At 35.9% G+C, this 23,856-nt stretch overlaps 1 protein-coding gene across 3 annotated transcripts in view; it reads right to left on the bottom strand.

Moving 5' to 3' along the window:
• LOC5565305 (trissin receptor) overlaps positions 1-23,856 on the bottom strand; it is a 307,255-nt gene that overhangs the window by 180,547 nt on the left and 102,852 nt on the right. The window lies entirely within an intron of this gene.

Raw genomic sequence — 23,856 nt, 5'->3', positions numbered from 1 at the left:
ATCTTAATACGTCCACCATTATTCAAAGAATTTCACTCAAAACGATCATCACACATAACTTCTGCCCCTTATTTTCACGAAGTGTTCAACAATAATAATCATCTACCCTCCTTTTTGTTTCACAGTAAGCAAGATGGAATCTGAAACACGTTTTTTTTTTTTTTTTTTTTTTTTTTTTTTTTTTTTTTTTTTTTTTTTTTTTTTTTTTTTTTTTTATTAGTATCATTCCAAACATTACATTCATTTCTTATATCTAGGTGTTCTGTGTTATTAGACAACACTATCATCCTAATTTGGTAAAACAAATTTAAGATTTAATTAACATTTTGTTAACAACATATTACATTTCATTTGCCGTAGCAGTTCAGTTTTTTTTTACAGGTGAGTTGATTTCACCTGCTTATAAGAGAAAAAAAACGTTTTTAATATACTTAACCTAACTTAACCTAAACATATAACGCATTAATCGTGGCAATAGAAGATTGTAACGATTTTTGCCTGAAATTATTGATTATTTTATTTGACATTTGTTCCAATGTTTCAACATTGGATATTCTATGTAACTCATTGGTACTATACCAGGGAGGAAGCCTCAGAATTATTTTCAAAATTTTATTTTGAATTCTCTGCAGAGCTTTCTTCCTGGTATTACAACAGCTAGTCCATATTGGTACAGCATACAACATGGCTGGCCTGAAAATTTGTTTGAATATCAAAAGCTTGTTCTTAAGACAAAGTTTTGATTTTCTATTAATAAGGGGATAGAGACATTTTACATATTTATTACATTTGGCTTGAATGCCCTCAATGTGATTTTTGAAAGTTAAATTCTTATCTAGCATGAGCCCTAGATACTTAACTTCATCTGACCAATTTATTGGAACCCCTCTCATCGTGACAACATGTCTACTTGAAGGTTTCAAATAAAAAGCTTTTGGTTTATGTGGGAATATTATTAGTTGAGTTTTGGAAGCATTAGGAGAAATCTTCCATTTTTGCAAGTATGAAGCAAAAAATGTCCAAACTTTTTTTACAATCGACTACAGATGACACGCAGGCTTCGTCCTTTGGCGGAGAGGCCTGTGTCATCCGCAAATAAAGATTTTTGACATCCCTGAGGTAACTCAGGTAAGTCAGATGTGAAAATATTGTATAATATTGGTCCCAAAATGCTGCCTTGAGGAACACCAGCTCTTACAGGAAGTCTTTCAGATCTGGAGTTCTGATAATTAACCTGAAGTGTACGATTTGACAGATAACTTTGAATTATTCTAACAATGTATGTTGGAAAATTAAAGTTTTTCAATTTTACAATCAAACCTTCATGCCAAACACTGTCGAATGCTTTTTCTATGTCTAGAAGAGCAAGACCAGTAGAGTAGCCTTCAGATTTGTTGGAACGGATCAAATTTGTTACACGTAAAAGTTGATGAGTGGTCGAATGTCCATGGCGGAATCCGAACTGTTCATTGGCAAAAATTGAATTTTCGTTGATGTGGGCCATCATTCTGTTCAAAATAACCTTTTCAAAAAGTTTACTGATGGAGGAAAGCAAACTGATTGGACGATAGCTAGAAGCTTCTGCAGGATTTTTGTCTGGTTTTAAAATTGGAACAACCTTAGCATTTTTCCATTTGTCAGGAAAATATGCTAATTGAAAACATTTGTTAAATATATCAACTAAAAATGATAAGCTACTTTCTGGAAGTTTCTTGATGAGGATGTAGAAAATACCATCATCGCCAGGAGCTTTCATGTTTTTGAATTTTTTAATAATAGTTCTCACTTCTTCCAAATCAGTCTCCCAGGCATTTTCGAAAACGTTCTCTTGATTGAGAATATTTTTGAACTCCTGAGTAACTTCATTTTCAATTGGACTAGTAAGTCCTAAGTTAAAATTGTGCGCACTTTCAAACTGCATAGCAAGTTTTTGAGCTTTTTCGCAATTAGTTAGTAATAATTTGTTTTCCTCTTTCAATGCCGGTATTGGCTTCTGAGGTTTTTTCAAGATTTTAGATAATTTCCAAAAGGGCTTAGAGCCAGGGTCCAATTGAGAAATTTTATTTTCAAAATTTTTGTTTCTTAATTGAGCAAAACGTTTCTTGATTTCTTTCTGCAAATCCTGCCATATAATTTTCATAGCAGGATCGCGAGTGCGTTGAAATTGCCTTCTCCTCACGTTTTTAAGACGGATCAAGAGTTTAAGATCATCGTCTATAATCACGGATTCAAATTTTGGAATTTCACATTTTGGAATTGCAATGCTCCGGGCTTCAACAATGGAATTTGTTAAAGTTTCAAGAGCATTGTCAATATCAAGTTTAGTTTCTAAAGAAATGTTAACATCAAGATTAGAGTCAACATACGTTTTATATATATTCCAGTCGGCTCGTAAATAATTGAAAGTGGAGCTGATAGGATTGAGAATCGCTTCTTGGGATATTTGAAATGTAACAGGGACATGATCAGAATCAAAATCAGCATGAGTAATCAGTTGGCTACAAAGATGACTAGAGTCGGTTAAGACCAAATCAATCGTAGATGGATTTCTAGAAGAGGAAAAACATGTAGGGTTATCAGGGTATTGAATTGAGAAATATCCTGAAGAGCACTCATCAAATAAAATTCTGCCGTTGGAATTACTTTGAGAATTATTCCATGACCGATGTTTGGCATTAAAGTCACCAATGACAAAAAATTTTGACTTATTGCGAGTCAATTTACGCAAGTCAGTTTGGAACAAATTAACTTGCTGCCCAGAGCATTGAAAAGGCAAATAGGCAGCTATGAAAGTATATTTACCAAACTGTGTTTCAACAGAAACACCTAAAGTTTCAAAAACTTTAGTTTCAAATGATGAAAACAGTTGATGTTTTATACGCCTATGAATGATGATTGCAACTCCCCCACATGCCCCATCAAGTCGATCGTTACGATAAACAAAAAAGTTAGGATCTCTTTTGAGTTTAGATCCAGGTTTTAAATACGTTTCGGTAATAACTGCTATATGCACGTTATTAACCGTAAGAAAATTAAACAGCTCGTCCTCTTTACCATTCAGAGAACGAGCATTCCAATTTAAAATATTTAAATTATTATTTGGATACATTAGAAAAACGTAATCCAATAACAATTTGATTTGTAAATTTTACACCTACTTGGACTGCTTCAGTCATAGTGGTGGCTTTGAACATTGCATCAATCATTAGATTCAATTGTTCAGTTAGAAAATTAAAATCAGAGGCAGTCATGTCATGTGATTTCCCATTGGAATTTCCGGTAGACGAAGAAGCGGAGTTACCTGTGGCGGTAGGGTTTTTTCCATTTGATTTGAATGAAACGCGTTTTAGTTCAATATATTGGCTGAGTTACGGGTCCATTTAACGCCTTGGGAAATTTTAGATTAGATAGAGCCTAAAGATTTCTAGTGACCAGCCTGGCCGGTTTTTGATATCGGATGTAAAGATTTCATGTACAGTGGGATTCCGTTTTTGGCAACAAAGTTGAAATTTTCAGTTGCCAAAAACGTAACCGTGCCAAAATCGGAACCCATATTTCAAATTTTATTTTTCAACTATTGCTTTTGAAAGCATTATTACAATGTTAATACATCATTTTTATAATCATAAGGCGTTGAGACTTCGAAAAGTTTCACTTCGAAGCATTTTCCCGAAGGGTTATACTATGCTATGAATCTATAGCTCCGTAATATTAAATCTGGCAAACGATTTTCTGGTCGCGTTTTTACGCCTCAACGTCTTCAATTATTTTTTAGAAGCTTTATGCATAATTTTTGTATAAGAGGGCCTTGTAAAACCAATAATCGCATAAGTGACTTTTATTGAAGAACTGGATTCTTAAAACTATGAGAGAAAACGAAAACAAAAATGTTTTCTTTTAAAGACGTATTTGTTTTTTTCTAATTGAATGAACATTTCAAATCAGTTTAACTTTTGGACTTAAGCATAAAATCTGAAAAAATTCGGTAAGTTTAGAACTGCTCCTTCAATTCATGTTTCTGATAAAGTAAAGCATTTTATAATGAATGGTTGACTGTACCAAAAGGGCAAACATAAACATGAGAAGATGCATAAATGGCTTGTAATTGTGTAGAATTTAATGTTCACTTGAAATAATTTTTAATTCAGCTTGATATATGTTTTACACCTGCCTTATGAAATCAACTGAAATTTACAGGATCCTGTTATGAAACCTCAAGAACCTTATAGGAATCATCAGGTTCTCATAAGAAATCTACAGAAAAAACGCTTGAGCTCTGAAGCATCTTGCCAAGCATCCGTAAGATCTCGCATAGAGTTCTCAGGATCTTGCTAAGGATTTTGCTATGAGTTAACATCTTGGAATTCCGCTGCGATGTTGCCGTAAATTCTCAAGACTCCGATGAAAAAAATAAAAGTTTATTATTATTAGGCTACCACTAGCACACCTCAAATTCCTCTGGGAACCTTTTCAAAATCCTCAAGCTTTCGCCGAAAATATTAAAAATACTACTAGAAATTCACATTATCCCGCTTAAAATTTCCAAGACGTCCTAGAGTTTATTAGGAATCACCAGATTTTGGACATAATCCTCCATAACCAGTTATACACTCTAACGATCCCTCAAGAAGCTCTCAGTGTCCACTTGGAATCTGCAGATATCCTCATGAATTCGTTAAAATTTCTGAAAAGTCCCACAAGAACGAAGAATCCTTTAAGGATTCTTCAGGGTACAGTTAGGAAACTCATAGATTCATCTCGTAAGGAACATTTTGATGATGTTGAGACCCGTATCCTTGATTAACAATCTTGTACAGAATACTGGATCGTCTCTTAACAAATCTAACGCCTCATAGAGTCTATAGAAAAGAGAGAACGTAGCTTTAAATAGTTGACGCAGAAAGATCAATATACACACCAATACCACAGACAAAAAGTAAAAACACTCTCAGTCGTATTTATCGCACGCTTCAATGGTATTATTGAAAATAAATTGTAGTTTGAACTGTATTCGCTTTTGTCATGTTATTTATTGAAATTTAAAAAAAAGTTATGATACACGACATTTTGCTGTACATACGTGTTTCTATTATAGTGTGTTTTTACATACGCAATGTATATAAATCCATAATTATAAAGGCAGCGAGACAAAATTTATGATTGTAACTCTGTGTGAGATTTTTCGTTGCTCTTATGTCGGTGCTGGTGCTTTGTTCGAACAAGCTGTTCCAAATCTGAAGAACATTGTTTTTTTATTGCATCACCAATGGGCAGACTCAAGTGGGCTGGTCACTCAATATGAATGCCTATGAAAAAAGAATGATCTTAAGTTGAGATTCTGGTGGAGATTATTGGTCTCATGAAACGTTGCCTATGTATGACCAATGACCATTCTGAAGTAAATAAGCGCGTACGCGAGTCCTTAGTAGTTGGTGAGATTTGGGGAAACATCGACGAAAATGGAGATCTGGAATGTAATCGGTGTGATGTTGACATGCTATTCAAGTGACTAAAGCAACAAACACGATTATATTTACAAAAATTTACAAATTTTAATGGTATTGAAAAATGTTGCCAAAAACGGATCCATTTTGTTGCCAAAATCGGGGGGTGCCAAAATCGGAGCATGCCAAAAACGGAGCATGCCAAAAACGGAATCCCACTGTAATTCCTCAAATAAATCCTTTAGATAGAGTCCACCTTCTTTTCTTCCAAGATAACTCCCGAATTTCTCCAGGCATCCAATCAAAAACTTTCTCCAAGAAGTCTGAAAGAATATCCCCTATGAAAATGTCTATGAATGTATTTTTAATGTATTTTCTGGAATCAACTTAGGATATTTTCAAACAATTGTTTTGAATTTCATTTTATATTTTTCTGAGACATCCTCAGTATATTTTTCAATACATTAATGCTGATGAGTTTTATGGAACTGTGCCATATATTTTGCATCAAACTTTGTTCCATTGATCCTCTTGACGAGTTTTATGTTGATTCTTGATTAAATGCATTCAAGAATATTATCAAATTTATTTGGGTGATAGTTCTGATAAAAACAAAAATGAAAATAATTAACTATTTCGTACAAAAGTTCTTGATGGCATATCAACTTGAATTATTTTAAACTAATCAACAAGAATCTAAGAATTTTTTTCAGCTCATCAAAATTCTTCACCAGCTTTTTGAAAGCGCTAATGGCTTCCGCAAACAGGCTCCCTTTCTGGTAGGGATCTTTCTATTTGACGGTTGGCTTGGGTCGTTTTATCCAGCTTTTAACGAACACTAATGGCCGCCTCAATCAGTCTCGCATTCTGATAGGGATCGAATGATGTGACATTTGAGTTGGGTCGTTTGACAGCTAATCGATAAGTTTTGATCGATCTTATCGATTTGGTTTTCTATCAAACGAACCACGCTAAATATTAAATCGCCTAGTTCCTATCAGAAAGCGTGCTTCTTTGTGGCAGCCATTAACGCTTGTAAAAAGCTGGGTAAGGATTATTAAAGAATTTCTTCATGGATCTCTTTAGCAACTTCCCCAAAGTAATAACAATAAATTTCATCTTGAAAAACACCAGGATTTTTTGCAGAAATTCCATGACGGGTTTTAAAAGAAATTGTTCTAACATCCCTTGAGTAACTAGTGGAATCCAAGAAGCAAATTGTTGAGAAATTTTCGACTTATTCTTTTACTTTTTGTGATTTACCGCAGAATTCCATAGACAAATCAATGCGATACGTTTTAGATGTTATTTTAGTATGAAAACAAATGATATCACTTCACCTAGTAAACACACGATCGTAAATGATACGATATAAGAGAACAAATGTGGAGGCGATATACGTACGTTTTGCATGCAGTCTAATGGCGCATGTACGTATATCGCCTCCACAATTGTACTCTTATGCGCTATCGTATACGAGTTTGTGTTTACTGGGCAGGTACTTTCTCATTGATTCCTTGAACTATTTATCCACACTTACTCTTGAATGTTTATGAACTCTATGTAATAATTCGCAGGGAACTTTTTAAGATGTCCTTACGATAACTCTATGGAGAATTATAAATATTTACTTCTTGAAAAAACTCTTATGGGATCTCAGAGAACTGGGTGAAAATTTTTTTTCGCAGTAATCGCCATTGGATATTTTATGTAATACCTTGAGTAATTCTCAAAAAATTTGAGATGAAATGCTCAAAAATATACAAGATATATTCCTAAACAAATGCTAAGTCTTGGAGGTACTCTGCAAACTTCCTTGAAGAAGCTCGAAAGATATTTCCAGGGAAATTTCTATGACAGTATCCAAAGTCTATTTAAAGCCAATTGCTTCGCAATTTCTCGGATAATCCCTGCTTTAGGCAATGCTTCCTTGAACGGTTCCATAAACAATTCCTGTATTTATATAATATTTCGCTAATCTTAGCTGTTTCTGGTGATGGTTCCCACAATAATTATAAAATATTGAGTTTGTTATAAATTTTGTAAAAATTCTCGAAGAAAAATTAGTACAATTTCTGTAGAAATCTCTCATAGAGATAGTTGTTAGGAGCAACTTCTCGAAAAAAAAACTGAGCGAATTTTACAAGAGGCAGAAGAAAGAACACTGCAAGTGATTGCTAAGCATATTAAAGTTCAGAAGTAGAATTCCGAGTATAACTCAAGAGAGAATGCATGAGAAAATAGGCGAAAGAATTCTCAAAAAAAAATATCAACCTTTGGGTTGTCGCGCGAACTATTGTAATGCTAGTTGTAGCGCGTTGTACATGGGGCCCAGATAGCCGTAGCGGTAAACGCGCAGCTATTCAGCAAGACCAAGCTGAGGGTCGTGGGTTCGAATCCCACCGGTCGAGGATCTTTTCGGGTTGGAAATTTTCTCGACTTCCCAGGGCATAGAGTATCATCGTACCTGCCACACGATATTACGCATGCAAAAATGGTCATTGGCATGGTAAGCTCTCAGTTAATAACTGTGGAAGTGCTCATAAGAACACTAAGCTGAGAAGCAGGCTCTGTCCCAGTAGGGACGTAACGCCAGAAAGAAGAAGAAGAAGCGCGTTGTACTTTATTGGTTTCTAATGTTCAAAATGAAATACCTTGCGATTTTGATAAAATATAAGAAAACATCTTAGACAAACTTGTTTAAAAGATCAAAGACTGACATGCGGTGGTCATTAAGGTGCAGTGCATGTCAGTTTTGTTATGTAAATATCTCAGGAGCCTTACCACCTTACCTTAGATGGCGTCTTTAGCAAAGTTATTCAGTAGCTCAAGGGATCTCGAACAACTTTACCAAAGATAGGTACCATCTGTCTAAGTGGTCAGGATCCTTAAATATCCGCAAAACAAAAGTTTCATGCTCACTAGCAACGCCTGGTGGCAATATCTTGAATTTCTTGGCTCAAATGATGATAGCCATTAAGCTACAGAACAATTTTTCCGAAGACGCCATTTTTTTAAATGGGCAAGCTCCTGGGGTATCTGCAAAATAAAAATAAAGTGACATGCCCACTAGTGCCACCTAGCGATCAAATCTCGAAGAATTCCCAAAATGTCAACGTAATTTACTCTTCGACAGTTGAGTAATACGATTGATAGAATAATGGCTTATGGTTTTGTTTAAACTTGTTTATCTATGAATCGCTTAGATAAAGCAAACCCGATCAGTGCACAGTGCTTCCAAGGGCCTAAATTCGTGATCGAAAATGTTTTGCACCAGAAAAGTTGGTATTAGAGGTATGGTGTCTTCAGAGAAGTTTTTCGGGATGTTGAAGCCCTTCTTGAGAAAGTATTATTTTTGTGATAGATTTTCACTTTTTTGCAAAAGTGGAGATACGCCAACGGAGTCTTCGGCAAAGTTGTAGATAATTTCATTACATGAATATTTGCTGAATACACTTTAGCTCTATCTATTGAGTTTTAATAGACATGGGTCATTTTTTGTAAACGACTCCTTAAAACTAGTTTTTTCGTTATATCTTTTTCTGGGTATTTTTGAGTTTTTTCTTATGTTCTACGAAGTTTTTGGAATCAATAAAATACGCATTTCATCGGAAGACATAATAACTGTATCTCTTATATTTTCGGAGTTATATGATATTTTATGTTGAAAAATCGACTGTTTCACCTTCCTCTTAAAATTATGCAGCTTTTTATACCGTGTATTTTTTAAATACGCCATTTTTCAGGGCTGAGTGACAATTTTCAGGTCTTCTAGGCAATTATATATTCGGTTTGGTTAATGCTGATATTGCCTAAGATAGGATATCTTAATACCAAACGTCATACTTCTCGTTTACAGTGAAAACTAGATGTATGAATTTTAAGAAAGAGCTTATGTTACGTAACATCAACATAAACATGGAAGTTAGTCTTTTTGAGCTTAAAATAATAATAATTATAATAATGAAGAAAGGAATTTGGTTTAGTTTTGGTATTTTGCTTTTTTAGATTTACAAGAGAACACAATCTTTATGAATCTATCCACCTTTCTACATAAATAAAACTAAAGTGGTGTTCGTATGTCACGAAATGGCCTTCAACGGACTATCATCTGTTACCATGAACAAGCTACATTCCGCTGTTGTGTGTATTTTTCAGACTTTAGATACTACTTTTTGTGAATGTGAAGATGAAAATTTTAAACTAGACCGTTTTTATATATTTCTTAGCGACTATCCACATCTCAATTTGCCTATGTAGATTATTTCTTTAGTCTTCTCTCTCTATGATTTCTTTCTTCATAAAAAGACTATCTTTTTCATTATTATTTTTATTATTACACAAGTGTTCATATGATGATATGTAGTCTAAGGCGAATTGATCACTTACATTATCCACTGTGCTCAAAGTGAAACATATCGAAATCTAGAGCTGGTCGTCTCAATGGCCGACTTATGTCATGTCATTGTCCACATTCTAAAAACAATTAACTGAACAAATATTGAACTAACAAGTTTAATATTGTTATTTTATGCTTTCTACTAGTGCACAATGCTAAAAAAAATCACTGTGGTTCGATGCCTCCTTCACCAGATTTGTGTCTTTGAAGTTTTAGTGCAATATTTTCTTTGGATTTCAAGCTTTTAATTAACATTAACAATATCCAAAAATATTTAGTAAGTATTTAATAGATCACGTTTTGACAGCCATAACCGAATACAGGTCGGACTCGATTATCCGGAGACTCGATTATCCGGGATTCGATTATCCGGAATTTTAGACTCGATTATCCGGAATTTGTTTTTTGATGTTCCTGTTTTTCAATTTTTATGCATAAATCTGAGATAATTTGGTATTTCAATATACAATATGAATTGTTTTGCAGTTTAGAACGTATTTAAGAAAAGGGGGGGGGGGTTTAAAAAAATGTTTTTTTTTTGTGTATGCTGGTCAAATTATTTTTTTTTTCTTGTGAAGACCCCTACTGTTCCTAGAAAAAGTTTCTGGCTACGCCACCGCATCATATAAATAAAATAAAGAAAAGAGATAATATTTAAGTTCTTTTATAAAAGATATCAATTTTTTTCTTAGTGATTCGATTATCCGGAGGATTCGATTATCCGGAATGAAAAAAAAATGATACTCCGGATAATCGAGTCCGGCCTGTATATCATTTCCTAGAAGACCTTAAAATTTTCCACTCAGTCATGAAAAATGGGAGCGGTTAATTTGGCATAACGCCATTTGGCATAACTAGAGTTAAATCCCTTCTTTCAAAATATGCCTGTTCTCTATAAAATTTGTTTATGCTAAATGACCATTATGGCAAATGATCATTATGCCAAATGACCGTTATGCCAAATGTATTTTATGCCAAACGGTGTGATGCCAAATGACCTTATGCCAAATGGCTTTACGTCAAATGACCCAGACCTATGAAAAATTGCGCATTTAAAAAATACTCGGTATTAAAAGCAGCACAATTTTAATTTTTAAACATTTTACATAACGTATTTTGTGGTCAAGGAAAGCAGTGCCACGTGTAAGTTATCATAGATTTGATAGCTGTTGAGTTACTCTTTTATATGCAAGCTAAAAATCTTGCCCCAATTTGCCCCTGTAAATGTTAGGGGAAGGTGAAATAGTCGATTTTTCAACATAAAATATCATATAACTCCGAAAATATAAGAGATACAGTTTTTATGTCTTCCCATGAAATGCGTATTTTATCGCTTCAACCAGCTTTGTAGAACATAAGAAAAAACTCAAAAATACCCAGAAAAAGATATAACGAAAACACTAGTTTTAAGGGGTTAAGGTTAAGGTTCACAAAAAATGACCCATATCTATTAAAATTCAATAGATAGAGCTAAAGAAGACACCGTTGGCGTATCTCCACTTTTGCAAAAAAAAAAATGAAAATCTATCTCACTGCTAGGTGAATTCATCACAAAAATAATACTTTCTCAAGAAAGGCTTCAACATCCCGAACAACTTCTCTGAAGACACCATACCTCTAAAACCAACTTTTCTGGTGCAAAACATTTTCGATCACGAATTTAGGCCCTTGGAAGCACTGTGCAGTGGATCACAACAGCATTCACGTAAATAAACCGTGTCAGAAAATACGAACATCCAGTCACGACTCCAGAACAGGATGTTTTTTGCTTTACGAATATGAACCATGAATAAACATCATGGAATTGAGAACTACCCAAGTAACCAGTAAGCACGATAATGCGGCACGGTAACAGCATTATATGCGCATATAGGGTAATCATTTGATGCATGTCAGTTTTATATACGCATATTATATGCATATAATGCTATTACTATGCCAGAAAATGCGAAATAGCATGCCATTATAGTGCCAAGATATAATCGTGCTTCTCTGCACCACTAATGATGATATAAGACCACGTGAGAAACGTCAGTTGTTTTCGCCAGAAGGCTCAAGCGTTACGGCTCATACAAAAATTTAAAATTTTTCATACAAAAAGCGTTACGGAGGGGGGGGGGGGAGGGGGTCAAAAATTTGCAATTTTTGCGTTACGTAATAAATGGACGCTGCCTTATTCGTTTTGGTAGTTTTCACCCTTTTGAGGACTTGCAATTGCCACATTTTGATCCTCGTTTTATGATGATGAAATTCCTCATTTTGCGTCTCGAACCTGCGACACCCGTATTGTTGAGTTGTTGTCCTGCTCCTTTGCTCCTACGGCCACATAAGATGAATAGTTTTGGAAAGAAAAGTGACCAATTCAAACCATCAGTTTTCCCCGTCATAAAACCTACAATTGTAGTGGTGAGAATATTTATGTTTGACTCCCTCTTACCACTATATGCAAACACAAAGCACGTGGTATATCTCTCAAAACACTGGATGGCATTTAAACATGCCCTGTATTCGAATATAAAGCCAATATAGTGCTTATTTAATGGCTGTATGCATCAGGCTTAGAAGCATTAATGATGCTGTAATAGAGTTTCAATGTAGCGGAAGTGCTACGTATCTATGATGCTGATTAAGGGCTTATTATTAGTGCTTATGGTTACTTGGGTATGTTCCACAAAACAATCGTAACGCCCACGGTCCTGATTACTGACGGCAGATTAAATCATGGATCCGTGATTTTTGTTCTGCTAATCGGGAACATTGTTCTTCGAAACATGAACACTGTTCCACTGTTGTTCCGAAAGCCGTGATTTTTATCACAAGTTACAAGGACCTTTATATTTCGCTCGAAAAAAAAAACACAGAATTGCAGACTTAAATTGAGGATTTCTTTAATGACTACCGTAAAATCGTTTTTGCGCGTGAACCGAGTTTCTAGTGTTTATAAATTGATTTTTAAAATTCGGAGTAAGATTTTTATAAAATTCTGAGGATTATTTGCACAGAATCCGAGATTTTCAGAGCAGATTCTGCAAGAGATTATTATAAAGTTTTGATTAGCAAGATTTATCTGTTTTTCGATTTCTTCAAATGAAATTTACTTCAATCACTGATTGTTGTCAGATTTTATGAACTCCATTTTTCTTACTTTTGTCAGACTTTATGCGAATAATTGTGTTTTTAAGGCGGCCCGCGACATGAAATTGTTTCTGTGATTTGGCCCGCGGTTTAAAAAGGTTGGGCAGGCCTGATCTAGGGTGAAAAAAAGCATACTGAGATACATCGTTCATCCAAATCGATGGTGGCGCGCTTTGCCCCCTATGGGCAAATTACCCCCAGTTCCCCTACCATGACTTTTTATTCACGAATATGGAAACGGATTTCTTGCGTATTGTTACAGAGATTATTACTCAGATAACACGTATTTTCTAGAAAAAAAGGAAAAACCGAATCATTTAATTCCGCTAGAGTTTGTATCCTTAGACAGAAACGCGTATAAGTAGTTAATTTCAGATTCTTCATAACAAATTGTGTTATGTTTATGTTATGAATGAAGTTTTTAAATAAAACTTATAACAGAAATAAAACAAAATTTGTTATTGGTAACATGTTTTGATATATTTGTGATACAATTTTGTAGTTATCCGCTAATCGACAGTGATACACGGATACTTTTTATGACACTTCTGATAAATTTCTTCAGCGTTTTTTTTTTTCAGAGACACTGGGCCCCATATTTTGCAACAATACACACTTGTACATTTTACTCACGAGCTTCAGTTTGTTTGGGCTATCAAAACTCCTGACACCAATGAATTATGGAAGTACCCAATTAGTTCTTTACTCTAACTGATGAAAATATTTTTACCAAACCATCAATACTAATTATCTAAGCAAATTTCAAAATTCCACTCAATATAAAGTAGAGAATCACTTGTCCAAATTTTCTGAAACTTTGCAATAAGAAGAACTTCTATACTTCGCGATACATATTGTAGCTAAACATGCTTTAAAAAATCCTTTGCTGAAGTGGAACCAAACTGCCAAGAATTTTACCCAACTACCGATTTAGAAAACATATTTTTTTTTAAATATATAGGAATACAGGTTGAATCACAACAAGATTATGCACATTTTACATAGCTTTAACACAAATTTGAACCTCTATATTCTTAAATACAAATAAAATCAGCTTCAGATAATTTTAGGCCGTTTTATACTGTTTTTTGATGATTTAAGGCTATCCTGGAATCACGGGATTTTTTTCCAGCCTGGGAAACAAAACTCTCGTGAAAAAAGTACGTCCTACATTAGGAAAAAGCTGTAATAACAAATATTGCCGACACAACCTTGTTTAAAACATTTGAATTGTACAAATATCTTGTTTGGGTTGCTTCTGTCATTCAAATAAAATTTCCGAAAACACCTAACACGAGCCAATCAAACTCCGGCAGAAGACCGAACGTGATAAGGTGCTATCAAATTAGTAGCCTATTAGCAAGTCAATTCAATAAACAAGTATGGCTTGTTATGGGATCCTTTCTCGATAAGGACGAGCATGATGGGAGGTAAGAAACTGTTGTTTCATTTTGAGTCCCTCGGGCTATAGGATAGACCAGATAACGAAACAGAGTGAAGATTGATAGTTGGCTTCGTTTCATGGAATCATGGCAAAAGTGCAGGTTAAAGTGGTTTTGTTAATTAATTACTAGAATGAGATGAACTGATACTTTGAACTAAGTTTACCGGATCATGGCATTGCCACTGTCCATTTTTTTCTCTAATCATTATCTTGAAGCATGATAATCTGATAGAATCGATTTCATCAGGTAAATCAACTTCAATTATTGGTAAAGTGCATTACTGTTATTGATGGGGGCCTTCCTTAGCCGTGTGGTTAGAATCCATGGCTGCAAAGCAAAGCCATGCTGAAGGTGTTTGAGTTCGATTCCCGGTCCTGGACACCCTGGGCATAGAGTATCATCGTACCTGCCACACGATATACGAATGCGAAAATGGTAACTTTGGCCAAATAAGCTCTCAGTTAATAACTGGGGAAGTGCTTATAAGAACACTAAGATGAGAAGCAGGCTCTATTCCAGTGAGGGCGTAATGCCAAGAAGTAGAAGATTACTGTTAAATCAACTTCAATGAATTCTTGTTCTTTATTATTCTCACTACAGGATTGTTCCCACGTAGAATGGTTACTTGAAAAATTGTTATTTTCGAACAGTGTTGTAGGTAATAATTTATTGGGAAACATTGAATACATTGTTTCCTTGAGATTTTCGTCATAAATTACCTCTCAATAGTACGATGTGTTTGTTTGATCGTCCGTTTAACATTATGGTAACATGCTTCCAGAGATAACATAGCATTAATTCGTTGAAATAAACGGCCTTCGAAGTGAACCGGACACCTTTTCCCAGAAGAGCGGAAGCAAGAGCAACTGAGCCCGATCAACTTTCGCAACAACACCCCCAATGCCCCAAAAATACCAGTCGAAAACAGTTTTACTCTGGCACTAGAATTTTACCCGTCATTACATGCAGCCAAATTTGGCCAATGCTATACGCCCCCATGAGCACCTGAGGCTTGTGAAGTTGAAAATTTAATTATCAAAGTTCCACTGAATCCACCTGCTTGCAAAAACCTTCTTGCAACCTCAGATGGAAATAATTAGAATGTATCGAATATTTGCTCAAAATGTTCCCCAGTTTCTTATGCAGTGTGGAGCAAACTTCCACCCCATGGCACAAAAAGTTCCAAAGTTGAACTAATAATGACGACAAAGCTTTGGATTTCCCCCTTTTTATTCGGAAGAGCATCCCTATCGAGCACAGGACGCTCTCTCAGGCGTTTGGGCGCTTTTCATGAAGGCAAACTTTAAATAGGATTATTCCGACCGAGTTTGCAGCGGTACAAAATCAGCAAACATGTCAAATCTACATCGTCATGATGAAGGGTACCCACTTTCCAAAGCTTTATGACATGTGGAATGTGATTACCGGATTGGACGACATCACCTGTAAATATACGGAGTGAGAGGTTTTACGACTGGAGAACTATGCTGTCTGAGAATATTGTCGGCCTCAGCAGTTTGGAATACCGGCTTAAAGGTTGCAAAAAACAACCGAGATCGCCAGCTGTAAAGACAAGCACGTTTTCGGCGTTATCCCAGACTGCCAAAGCTGAAATGCTTTCCAGATAAATGTATGTGAATATATGTCAACGGGGAAGGACATACTGGAACGCGTTGAAAGCTTTTAGTATATGCAGCTCATACAGTATTCTCAACATAGGTATAATCTAATAATAATGCAATCATCGTATGTACCTGCCACACGATATACGAATGCGAAAATGACAACTTTTGCAAAGAAATCTCTCAGTTAATAACTGTGGAAGTGCTCATAAGCTATGGGGTTGTACGAACTGGTGACGTAGGACCACGATGGTTAATTTTTCTGAATTTGATGTCGTTCTTGTTGCTCGTTTTGATTTAATATTGTTTTCAGTGCTCGAAACTTTCGTAAATATTTATGCATATAATGATTTGCAGCCAAGTGTACGTTTAATCATGTCCCAAATATACATTATCTTTATCCGATGAATTCGTCATATTTATCTATGAAAATGTGAAATTTCACTTCAGGTTGCATGATCATTTTGAAATTATATTAGTTACCTCCTATTAAATATATGGTAGCATTGGAAAGAACAGTAGTGATTGAGGCTTGTCCAGCATGCTGAAGCAAAATCTAAGTAATTCTAATTAAAGAATATTTAACAGCAATGTGTCTATAGGAAGTTATTCGAGGATTGTAATGAAAGCTTCAGTCATCGCTTTGTTGATCTTATGGTTTGAGAGAAATATTATTCATTGCTTGGCATGTGATAAATACAGTAGGAAATATTACTCTGTTGTAAGAGAGTTCACACACATTTGGTGGCCCTGAAAAGAGCCAAAGGCTTTGTTAGCTCGGATGCTGTCATAGATGAATCGCACTACAGGATGTTATCAGTTGATTGCCATGGTTAAACGAAGAATCCCCAACGCAAGTGTAGAAATTTGTATAAGTTCTCTGCTTATAAGACGAACCAGTTGAATGTTTCGTGGTGTGGATGGCACACATCAGCAACAGGTATTAGATCACATGGCTGAAGTCGAAATCTGAAAACGTAGCTTAAGTTTAAAATCTTGAGCGATACCACAAGCCAGACGCTCGATTTGTCTAATTCTTCTTCTTGGCATTAACGTCCCAACTGGGACAGAGCCAGCTACTCAGCGAGCACTTCCACAGTTATTAACTGAGAGCTTTCTTTGCCAAAGTTGCCATTTTTGCATTCGTATATCGTGTAGCAGGTACGATGATACTCTATGCCCAGGGAAATCAAGGAAGTTTCCATTACGAAAAGATTCTGGACCGACCGGGAATTGAACTCAGACACCTTCAGCATGGCGATTTGTCTAATAATAGTAGTAATGATGCCTAACGGGCTTGATTCTTGACTGCACCACAGATGAGTTTATCACGAGCCGAAATCTCATAAACCAGATGCTGATCAACAGCTCAGCAGGCTTCTGGCTACGAGGTGCTCCTCGCTAAGCAGGTTCGGAGGAGCTCTTACCAGCTCGAAAGCGAAAATGGAATGAAACCGAATCCGGCGAAGGAAGCATGCTTTAAACCCTTAGATTAGCAGATGATGCTCCTCCCATTCGTGATCTTATCTTCTAGTCGATCAATCTGGAAAATGGGTATGTGCCAATAATGTGTTGGGCTTAAAATTACTTGAAAATTGCGAAAAATGATAATGCGTGAGAAATTGATCAAACATGAATAGTTGGAATGCTTGAAATTTACTAAATATTCTCTAGTTAGCAATTGATAATTAATAGTTTTTTTCAGTATTAAGGTGAATTTCTGATTAATGGGTGCCAAAATGATGGAAATTGTTCAATCAGAATTTCTCTTGAAAACCATTCTAAATATGTCGCAATTTTGTTACATGTGATAATTTTCATAATCGAAATGCTCCCATAAAATATGGCAAATCAAGACACTGTTGGAAATGCCACTCTAGTTTACAATCGTTGTGAAATGTTGAGCACTCACTCCAACAGCACAGCAGCAGCGTCCACGAACAGTCTCAAATTGTCGTGCCATCAATCAATCATGACAAATTAAATTTTGTACGAAACTGCTGTGAGATTGATTGAGGAATATAAGAAGTAATAAGGTCGGAAATATTACTCTTTTAACTCTTTTCCACAAATTTGATGGCCCTGATAGCCCTGGCTTTCTTAGCCTCGATGCAGTCACATATAAATAGCACTACAGGATTGATCAGTTGATTGCCATGGTCCGTGGATGACGCACAACGGGTAGTGGATCACCGGGCACAAGGCGAAATCTGGAAACGATGAACTCTTGAAATCTTGAGCGATTTCATAAATCCGACGCTCGATTCGCTGCTCTTTTCTTTTCGGATCAGCAACTCTGGGGGCTTCTGGTATTTGGCTCCTAACGGGCTTGCTTCTTGTCCACCGATCACCAGACGCTGGATCGCTAGCTTGAAGGTCAGCAGGTGCGGACGTCGCTGCACAGGATCGGAGGAGCTATTGCCAGCTCGGAAGTCGAAACGGAATGAAACCGAATCCAACGAAGGAAGCATGCTATATACCCTTAGATTAGCAGATAATGCCCCTCCTCTTTCTAATCGACCAATCTGGGAAATCCATATGTGCCAATAATGAGTTGGACTTAGAATTACTTGATAATTGCCAAAAATGATAATGCGTGAGAAATTGGTCGAACATGAATGAAAGGGTTGGCATTTACTAAATATTCAATAGTTCGCTATTGATAATCAATAGTTTTCTTTGATATGAAGGTAACTTTCTGATCCATGGGTGTCAAAATTATGAAAATTGTTCAATGGAAATTTCTTTTCAAAAGCATTCTAAACATGTCGCAATTTTGTTACATGTGATCATTTTCGTAATCGAAGTATTCTCATAAAATATGGCAAATCAAAGACACTGTCGGAAATTCCACTCTAGTTTACAATCGTTGTGAAATGTTGAGCACTCACTCCGACGGCACCGCAGCAGCGCCCACGAATAGTCTCAAATTGTCGTGCCATCAATTATTCATAACAAATTAAATTTTGTACGAAGCTGCGAGATTAATTGAGGAATATAAGATGTAATAAGGTCGGAAATATTATTCCTTCAACTCTTTTCCACAAATTTGATGGCCCTGACAAGGGCCGATGGCTTTCCTAGCCTCGATACGGTCACAGATAAATAGCACTACGGGATGTTATCAGTTGATTGCCATGGTCAAACGGGTAATTTGCTTATACGACGAACCAGCTGAATGGTTCGTGACGTGGATGGCGCACAACAGCAATGGGTTGTAGATTCCCTGGAACAAGTCGAAATCCGGAAACGATGCTCACTCTTGAAATCTTGAGCGATTTCACCAGTCCAACGCTCGATTAGCAGCATCTCCTCGGATCAGCAACTCTGGGGCTTTTGGTTTCTGGTTCCTAACGGGCTTGCTTCTTGACCACCGATCACGAGTCGAAATCTAGGAGCACGGATAAATTTGCGGCGGCGATGGCGATGGCTTGGACGCTTGGGCGAACTACTGCCGCTCGGAGAAGCGCCCAAGCCATCGTCATCGCCGCCGCAAAACAATCTTGCGTCTTCCTCTTCCGACGACACAAATTGGACTGTGACGCGGGTGCAAAGGCAAAGCGAGAATGACTCGCCCGATCGTGTTCACAGTCCGACCGCAAAAAGAAGACTGAGGGAAGAAGCAGGGACCCGTTTGCTTTTACAGTGGGAAGCGATACCGTCGAAAAATGCTCGAACGTGATTGGTTGGATAAGAAATCAATCAATCAAAATCAAATTTTCAAAAGTTAAACAACAAAATTCACTTATCGGATATATTACTTACGATGCGTAGATACATTTCTGATTGAATGATACTAGAATCGTAATAATTGGTTCATAAACAACTGAGTTATTAACGTTCAAAATCTCCCCTAATTTCGTTACATGTCTCATTTTCCGTACTTTTAAAGTGCACCCCAATATAGAAAACAAAGACGTAGTCCTACGTCAAAAAAGACAAATTGACAGAAGACAAAGTTCAAGGCTGCACAGACTGAACGATCACAAACATTAGGCAACGGACAACACGAAACACTCAGTAGCCCAATGATGAATTTTTCGTTTGACGAAAAGCTTCCACCGACTGGAATCGAACCCACACTTCATGGCACAATACGACTAAACGATTGACGCCGCTAACCGCACGGCCACGAAGCCTACAGCTTAGGAACGATCACCGTAGAAACCCGTATTGTGGTATTTATTAGTTTCTGTACCAAGCATTCGACGATTCAATCTTCCTTTTATTGGGGTATGAATGTCTAGTTTTCCTACAAAAACTGGAATTTTCCGCAATGCGGGTTTCACCGGTATTCATCCCTGGTTCAAGGGGACAAGGTTTCAAACTGGTGGAACACGTGCCCCTGGATCCGGGATTCTGAGCTAGGTCACATACTCCAAAAATCAGGAAAATTGAGCGTCGAATGCTTATTTTTGGTACAAATATTGAAATTATTCTCAATGTGCGTATCTTCTGTTGGTCATTTCTGGGTTGTTTCGGTGCTCGCGAGGACCAGACTGGTCGTCTACTCATTATTGTGTGAGATAAGGCACACGCGCAAAAAATCAGAAAGATTGAGCCGTACAATGCCTGAAAACTACACACTTAAATTATTTTACGGATTCCTGTGAAATCTCAACAGCTGAACAGTTCGGCAAAATAAAATAACGGAGTACGGTAAATTTTTACAGTATTCGGTAAAAATTCACCGGAATCCGTTAAATTCCTACGAAGTTACGGTGTTTTATTTCACCGAACTGTTCAGCTGTTGAGATTACGGTGAAATTTACCGTAAGAGCTTAGTGTGTAAAATCTCCCACTTTGTTTGAATTTTCGGGTCGAAAACGACCCTAAGTCACAATTTGTACATTCAAAACTTCCATAAAATCAAACTTCTCACAAAAAAAAATTATTGTCAGAAAATTTCAACTTGCTGGGTTATTCTAATCAAATGCTTATTTGAATTTTGAAGTGGGTCGAAGCAGGTAATATCAGATTTTCCCTCTTTCTTCCTACGGGTAACCGTTCGAATAGTTTCAAACCAAATCAAAATGATTCTATACCATTACCCGGAATGCAACTTACCGGATAAACTCCTAGCGGAATGTACCGTTAGTCAGAAAACGAAATCTTCCATTTTTGACGACCTTTATCAGTAGATTCCAATACAATTTTTGTTCTCATTCAATAATGCTTGGAACACATTAGGGTTCATTTAAATATTACGTAACGCAAAACTTAATAATTTTAAGTAGATGAAGTCTAGTACACTGAAGACGGCCTTACGCGTATCTGTCAAAGGATACACACTCTAGTGGAATTAAATGGTGTAGTAATAAATTCGTTTTTTTCGTCATAATAATCTATGGAAAAGTGAACACTTTCATCTCATGTGAAAACTTCCCAGCTACAACTTTGCCGAAGACCATATTTTGATGGGACGTAAGGATAATTTGTTATTATTGATAACAAAGTCTAAATCATGCCGAGATGATCATTCAACTACTTTCAGAGCAACACTGCTTTTTTGCTGTAGAACATTACTGTAGAAGATTACTTTGATATATTCTTCCCACCAGGAGAAACACTGTTGCCTGCCGAATAGTTGGTGAAGCATGCTACTTGCAAACCCACTCTATGATGATGTATAACCATTTATCCTGAGGCCCAATCAAAAAGTGGTCTTCGGCAAAGTTGTAGCTGGGATGATTTCGCAATAGAAGAATTTTTTCACTTTTCCATAAATTTGTATGACGAAGAGATAAAGGGCTGAACACAAAATATTGGCGTTTTCCAAAGTAATCTCCATATAAATCTCAAATGGCGTGTGCACTGTCAAATTTCTTCCGAATCACTTCAAACTTTGGGAGGATGCTATTTGTCATAATTAAAATCGTTTAAGCATAGGGGAGCCAACATTTCAAAATTTGCATCACTCTAATGGACATTCTACAAACAGTTTCCATAGACACTTCCTCGAAATACACCTCCAAACTGCTTTAGACCATATACGTTGTTCTTCTGGCAAGACGACTCAACTGAATAAACCTTGCTGCTCAATTCAGTGTTTCAGGAGAAACATGACAGTTCAGCTATTCCATGAAAAACCGATCTAGTGGGTCACCGAATTCCGTGAAAGTTTGCTATTTTGTTCTTCATCCGAAATAAGGATACACCAGTTTTTTTTTGGTTAGGATGACCAGAAAAATCGCGACATTGCAATTTTTTTTTTTTTTAAATATAACTATTAAACCGATTGACCGATTTTCAATTTTCTTGGACGAAATGAAAGCTAAAGATTTTGACTTTTCAAGAAATATAAAATTTTACAACAAATGTTTTTTTACATGAAAAAATGGCCTCTGCACCAAAGGGGCTATTGCTGTTGTCATTGTTTCTTGAAAGTTCAGAAAATTTTACGTTTTCTGTCAAATTTTCAGCGATGTGTGGTTTTTAGTTTTTAAGATATATATATTTGAAAACAAAAAATCAGTCATTTTTATCGGCACACACTGTACTGCCCATAACTGCATAACAGTCACATTCGACATTTTTGACAAATTGGAGTTAATACCGAGGAGAGTCATCAAATGATAAATACTTTCGATCAACTTACTGAAATTTGTGAGTTTGTTCTAGAAAATTCGAAAAAAATACCAAGTTGTTTTGTCACATTGGTAATTATAACCGCATAACAGTCACATTGAGATTATAAATGAGCCTCTTAATGCAATAGCAATGAAATTTCTATCAGAATTATTTTCTGACTATTCAGCTACTATGAGATATGAGTTGTACAAAATATCAGCCTCAAATAAGCACTTCTGAGTTCCTGGTAATTTTTTGAAATTTTAGTTTCCTCCCATACTGCCATAAAATGCACACTTGGTGTTCTATTTATTCAATGCCTACTTTTGTCGAATGTTACAAATATGCAGTTATGGGCAGTGTAGGTCTCAGCGCATTTGATTTTTCATTTATAGAAAATCATAACTTTTGAACAGCTCAACCGATTTCCAATCTTTTTTATGGAATAAAAGCTTAAGATTTCATTTTTTTAGAAAAAAATATAAAACTCTGAAAAAATATATAAAAAGTTCTAGTTTTTTTAGGCTTTTTTTTAGTTTTTTCGGTTTTGGGGCTGAAGAGAGTATTACTGTTCTCATTTTTTCTAGAAATTTCAGAAAATTTTACATATACCTTCAAATTCTCAGCGATAAACATATTAATTTTTGATATATACTTTTTTTAAATTTAAGAATCAGATATCCCACAATGATAGATTGAACTTTGATGAAACACTGCTAATACTATTTTGTATTTAAAACTCCAGTTGGTTTTAGGGAACTCATAAACAAAAAGAAGAAGGTAAAATTGGCAGGGACGATCAGTTAATAAAAACAATTCTAACTCAAATTCGATATCTTTTATTTTCATCATATATTTGTCTCACTGTAAATAAGCAATACATTTATCATACTTTAAAACATTTTTCTTCTTCAAAGAAAAAAAATGTTTCACAATAATATAAAATTCATTCTCAGGCTTGAAGCAATGTTATGATTGGGCTCCCGATATTTGCTTGACGCGGGAATAACGGCTTTTAAGTTTCCATTCAATTGCGTTGTAAACTTTTTCTGAATAAAACAGCAAGGAAACTATTTGAAATATTTGAAAAAAAAACAACTTAAAATCAAATGAGTACATAGCAATATGTGATTTTCAGAAAATTTTTCTTTTGTCATACCAGATCCCGACCAGACGGAAGAAACAAGATTATAACAAACTGTGTTCACCTGATATGATTTTTTTATATCACCAGTTGTTAA

The sequence above is a fragment of the Aedes aegypti genome, chromosome 2, assembly GCF_002204515.2.
Source record: "Aedes aegypti strain LVP_AGWG chromosome 2, AaegL5.0 Primary Assembly, whole genome shotgun sequence".
Classification (NCBI taxonomy): domain Eukaryota; kingdom Metazoa; phylum Arthropoda; class Insecta; order Diptera; family Culicidae; genus Aedes; species Aedes aegypti.
Note: the sequence above shows the minus strand (reverse complement) of the source record. Positions and strands in the feature narration are given on the sequence as shown.